The sequence below is a fragment of the Gorilla gorilla genome, chromosome 1, assembly GCF_029281585.2.
Source record: "Gorilla gorilla gorilla isolate KB3781 chromosome 1, NHGRI_mGorGor1-v2.1_pri, whole genome shotgun sequence".
NCBI classification, from domain to species: Eukaryota; Metazoa; Chordata; class Mammalia; order Primates; family Hominidae; genus Gorilla; species Gorilla gorilla.
Window position 1 is genome coordinate 100,937,043 of NC_073224.2, and position 5,914 is coordinate 100,942,956.

Consider the following 5,914-nt stretch of genomic DNA (forward strand, 5'->3'; position numbering starts at 1 on the left):
ACCCAGGGGGCGGAGGTTACAGTGAGCCAGGATCGTGTCACTGCACTCCAGCCTGGGCAACAGTGAGACTCTGTATTTAAAAAAAAAAAAAAGTGTGTATATATATATATATATATATATATATATATATATATATATATTTTTGGTACATGTATATTGTATATATATATACACCAAAAATATATATATATTATCCCTGCTGTGGAGCTTAGATAAAATTTATATATGTAGCCAGGTGCGGTGGCTCACGCCTGTAATCCCAGCACTTTGGGAGGCCGAGGTAGGTGGATCACGAGGTCAGGAGATCGAGACCATCCTGGCTAACATGGTGAAACCCATCTCTACTAAAAATACAAAAAAATTAGCCAGGCGCGGTGGTGGGCGCCTGTAGTCCCAGCTACTCGGGAGGCTGAGGCAGGAGAATGGCGTGAACCTGGGAGGCAGAGCTTGCTGTGAGCTGAGATCATGCCACTGCACTCCAGCCTGGGCAACAGAGCAAGATTCTGTCTCAAATAAATAAAATAAAATTTGTATATATAAAACAGCTAGAGGTCAATCTTAAAGTAATAAGTCATATGCTTCAAACTGGAAATGTTATAGGAATTCAAAAAGGAAGGAATTAGTAAATTTAGTAGACTCCTAATAAGTCATTGGTAGTGTTATGCCTTTTCCAGACTCGTACAGAAATTTGAAATCTTGCCAGGCACGGTGGCTCATGCCTGTAATCCCATCACTTTGGGAGGCTGAGGCAGATGGATCACTTATGGTCAGGAGTTCAAGACCAGCCTGGCCAACATGGCGAAACCCTGTCTCTACTAAAAATACAAAATTAGCTGGGTGTGGTGGCATGCGCCTATAATTCCAGTTACTTGGGAGGCTGAGGCAGGAGAATCACTTGAACCCGGGAGGCAGAGGTTGCAGTGAGCCAAGATCATGCCACTGCCCTCCAGCCTGGGCGACAGCAAGACTCCATCTCAAAAAAAAAAAAAAAAATTTTTTTTCCAATCAACTTTTGTTTTTTAAGTTCAGTCTCCATAGAGATTGTCAAAAATTGCCAATGCCAGGGTACTGGGAAAAGTTTTCAATTAGCAATAATCATGCCTCATTGGCTATAATCCTGTCACTGTACAAAGCTGTCCAATCAACTTTTAAACATATGCCAGGCACAGGGCTCACGCCTGTAATCCCAGCAATTTGGAAGGCTGAGGTGGACAGATCACAAGGTCAGGGATTCAAGACCAGCCTGACCAACATGGTGAAACCCCATCTCTACTAAAAATACAACAAAAATTAGCCAGGCATGGTGGTACGCGCCTGTAATCCCAGTTACTCGGGAGGCTGAGGCAGGAGAATCACTTGAACCCGAGAGGTGGAGGTTGCAGCAAGCCAAGATTGCGCCACAGCACTCCAGCTTGTACGACAGAGCGAGACTCCATCTCAAAAACAAACAAACAAACAAAAAACCATGAGCTGGCCTTGAGACAAAATTACTGAAATGTTTTAGCTTTACCTAATAATGTTTGCTTAAAAAAAAACTCATGATGAGCAGCTTTTGGTTCAGTGCATACATTCCACAGCACACGTGATCATATCATGAAGTCACTCAGTTTTTTTAACAAAAGCTGCTGCAGTGGGGACATGTGTCATTTCCTGCCCTTCCTGGAGCTAGTTATTGCCAGAGTTTATTGCAGTTTGCTCTGAGCCAGAAGAAAAACTTTAGCTCCAAAACATCTCCCACAAAATGCTTTCCCTAGTTTCCCGGCAGAGGAGTGTGCAGGTGAGGGGGCAGAGGCAGAGAAATGTATGGCTTTTATGAGGATGGGTCCAAGTGCTCAATAATACACTGCAATCCAACATAAAATCTCTGCTGCCCAGGAAGGCATGTACATCAATCTAGTCAGCCAGAGAATTAAATTGTGCATTCCCACCCAAAACATTCTGGACACTCTTATTTTCATGTCCTTAGACTCCCGAAGAGAAATACATGGGTCTAGTTGCAATTAACACACACCTACCACCATCATCAAAAAAGACAAAACCAAAACCGATCATTATACCAAACTTCTTTTGAAACTCCAACTCAGAATAAGTAGGAAGAAGAGACAGCCTTTTCATGTTTGCTTTAAGTCTGCTTCCCAGACAATATTTTGTTCCCTGCCTGCCTGCCTTTCTTGGGTACCCGCTGCATGCCAAGCAATGTGTTGGCATTGGGAATTCAACAGTGAATTTAAAAAAAAGCTCACAGTTCTTAGAGTCTCAGTTCTTTTCAGTGGGCACCTCTAATTCTAACGTGCAAAATCTGACACAGATTTGGATTGAATGGTGGGAGAATGAGAAGGAGTAAGGGACACATAGCAATTTCAACTGCTTGGTAAACAATAACTAAATGTTAACTTGGAAAAAAGCCTGAGAAGAAGCTGATTTGATGTGAGTGAATGTAAATCATGAAAATATCCAGTTTCATCCGGGTGTGGTGGCTCATGCCTGTAAACTCAGCACTTTGGAATGCTGAAGTGGTACGGTCACTTGAAGCCAGAAGTTCAAGACTAGCATAGGCAACATAGCAAGACCCCCATCTCTACAAAAATTTAAAAACTAGCTGGGTGTGCTGGTGTGTGCCTGTAGTCCCAGCTACTTGAGAGGCTGAGGTGGAAGGATTGCTTGAGCCCAGAAGGTGGATGCTGCAATGAGCTATGATTGTGCCGCTGCACACCTGCCTGGGTGACAGTGTGAGACCCTGTCTCAATAGATAGATAGATGATTGATTGATAAATAGATAGATAGATAGACAGACAGACAGATAGCTACATAGGCTGGGCGTGGTGGCTCACGCCTGTAATCCCAGCACTTTGGGAGGCCGAGGCAAAAGGGTTGCTTGAGCACAGGAGTTCCAACCAGCCTGTCTCCACAGAAAATTTTTTTTAAGTTAGCCAGGTGTGGTAGCACGTGTGTCGTGGTGGTGCATGCCTGTGATGCCGGCTACTCAGCTACTTGGGAGGGTGAGGTGTGAGGATTAACCAAGCCCAGGAGGCTAAGGCTGCAGTGAGCCATGTCACTGCACTCCGGACCGGGCAACAGAGCAAGACCCTGTCTCAAAATGTAAAGAAGAAGAAAGAAAATGAGTTTTTCTCCTTATGGCCCTGTCAGAGGCTTTCAATTAGATTGAGATTTAATGTACTGTCTGGGCATGGTGGCTCATGCCTGTAATCCCAACACTTTGGGAGGCTGAGGTGGGCGGATCACCTGAGGTCAGGAGTTCGAGACTAGCCTGGCCAACACGGTGAAACCCCGCCTCTACTAAAAATACAAAAATTAGCCGGGTGTGGTGGCACATGCCTGTAATCCCAGCTACTCGGGAGGCTGAGACAGGAGAATTGCTTGAACCTGGGAGGCAGCGGTTGCAGTGAGCTGAGATCAGGCCATTGCAATCTGGCCTGGGTGGCAGAGCAGGACTCTGTCTCAAAAAAAAAAGTAGTATTTGAGGTGAATTACCAGCTCCCCAGGCTTAGACACAAGACTTGCTCATGAATTCCCATACTTTTATTCAAAATTTTCTGTTAGCGCATCTAATCCTGGGCCTGTTGAGCCTTAGGACTTCCTTTAGGACTTTGTTTCCTGAAGGCCAAACAGAGTTTTGAGCATTTCTTAGAGGTGTCCAGAAGGTGGTATTGACCCTAGTATAGACAGTGTTAGGCAATTGGGATGTTCACCAGTTTACCGTCTCGTAAAAGTTATACTAGTTAAGAATCGATATTTTCTCAGCTTTCTGAAAAATGATGCCCTATGTGTAAACTTACATTGCTCTTGAACTATTCAAAGAAAAGCCCAGGCTGTTTGCCTTTTCAGACCACAAGGTATGGGGGATGGATGAGAGCAGTACTGGAGGCCCTTACTAGGTGGACACTAGTCCTTTTTTTTTTTTTTTTTTTTTTTGAGACTGAGTCTCACTCTGTTGCCCAGGCTGGAATGCAATGCTGTGATCTTGGCTCACTGCAACCTCCACCTCCCGGGTTCAAGCGATTCTCCTGCCTCAGCCTCCTGAGTAGTTGGGATTACAGGGTGTGCCACCACGCCCGGCTAATTTTTGTATTTTTAGTAGAGACGGGGGTTTCACCATGTTGGTCAGGCTGCTCTCGAACTCCTGACCTCGTGATCCACCTGCCTCGGCCTTCCAAAGTGCTGGGATTACAGGCATGAGCCACCGTGCCCAGCTGATAGTGGGCAACTCTTTTCTGGGAGTTTGTTATAAGGAGATCACATGAAAAAGCACCTTGGAGTGAGAGGTCTATAGAAAACAAGGTACAGTGGCTGGGCGCGGTGGCTCACGCTTGTAATCCCAGCACTTTGGGAGGCCGAGGTGGGTGGATCACAAGGTCAGGAGTTCGAGACCAGCCTGACCCTGGTGAAACCCTTTCTCTACCAAAAATACAAAATTAGCTGGGCGTGGTGGTGCAATGCCTGTATTCCCAGCTACTCGGGAGGCTGAGGCAGGAGAATTGCTTAAACCTGGGAGTGAGCTGAGATCACGCCATTGCACACCCGCCTGGGCAGCAAGAGCAAAACTCCATCTCAAAAACAAAAACAAAAAAGCAAACAAACAAAAATACAAGGCACAGTAGCTCCCGGTTATCCACAAGGGATACATTCATAGATCCCCAGAGAATGCCTGAAATCATGGATAGTATCGAACCCTATGTATACTTTTTCCTATACACATGTATCTATAATAAAGTTAAATTTATAAATTAGATTCAGTAAGAGATTATCAACAATCTAATAAAATAGAACAATTATAAAAATACACTGTAATAAAAGTTATATGACTGTAGTCTCTCTCAAAATAGAGTATTTTATTGTGTTGTACTGTGGGTAAGTGAAACTGCAGAAAACAAAACCCAGGATTAGGGTAGGGTGGACTACTGCAGTGCTCTTGGTTGGCTGCCCGCCCAGCATCTATTCCTCCTTCCAGAAAAACTGACATTTCATTCAAGAATTCACCTTTTTCCCATGCCCAGCTCCAGGACAGTCCTAAGCGATCTAAAGAAAATTCCATCCTCCTTGTCAATGTTTGGTTCAGAAATGACCGTGTTACATTTTGGATCAGGAAAAACAGATGAGAGGATTGCTAGAGGCTTTTCAGAATTTATTCTGGGAATAAGGCTCTCTTATTTTTCTGGGAGAGGTCCTGAGCCATCTCCTCTTTCCACCTGGAGGTGAATGAGGAAGCAAGAAACCTTGGGAGTGGTTCATCAGATGAAAGCCACAGGATGAAGCTGACATTGAATGTCAGGGGGGACCCACGGAAAGAATCTGAGTCCTTGACAGTATTAGTGACCCTTTGCAGAAGTCAACTTGGAAGGCTACCCCACCTTTGGACTTCCAGTTAGGTTAGCTGATGCATTTTCTTAATGTTTAAGCCAACTTGAAATGGGTTTCCTGTTAATTGTAGCCAAAAGTATGCTGAGTGCCAAGATAATCTTACCATCATTGTGATATGATGATGTTGTTATTTTTAAGACAGTCATCTAGAAAAAAGTAATATACAAAATTATATACATACCATGATTGCAATCATAAGTTAAGACAAATTGGAAGATGTGCCAAAATTAGCAATGCTTGCCTCTGAGTGGATTTCCCCCTATTTCTATGACTTCAACTTTATTTTACGTATTTTCTACATTGATTCTGAGTGATGTATCAAGAAAAATATGCACAGGAGATAAGCTCAGAAGACAAAATGGGCCCAGGCATGGTGGCTCATGCCTGTAATCCCAGTATTTTGGGAGGCTGAGGCAGGAGGATAGCTTGAGGCCAGGAGTTCGAGACCATGGTCAATAGAGCAACACCCTGTCTCTATTTATAAAAATAAGTAAATAAATATAAAAAATAAAAAAATAAAGAGACAAAGTAATTA

At 43.8% G+C, this 5,914-nt stretch overlaps 1 pseudogene; it reads right to left on the bottom strand.

Moving 5' to 3' along the window:
• Positions 1-1,029: 1,029 nt before the first annotated feature.
• Positions 1,030-1,135, bottom strand: LOC115932081 (uncharacterized; annotated as a pseudogene).
• Between the last annotated feature and the right edge of the window lie 4,779 nt (positions 1,136-5,914).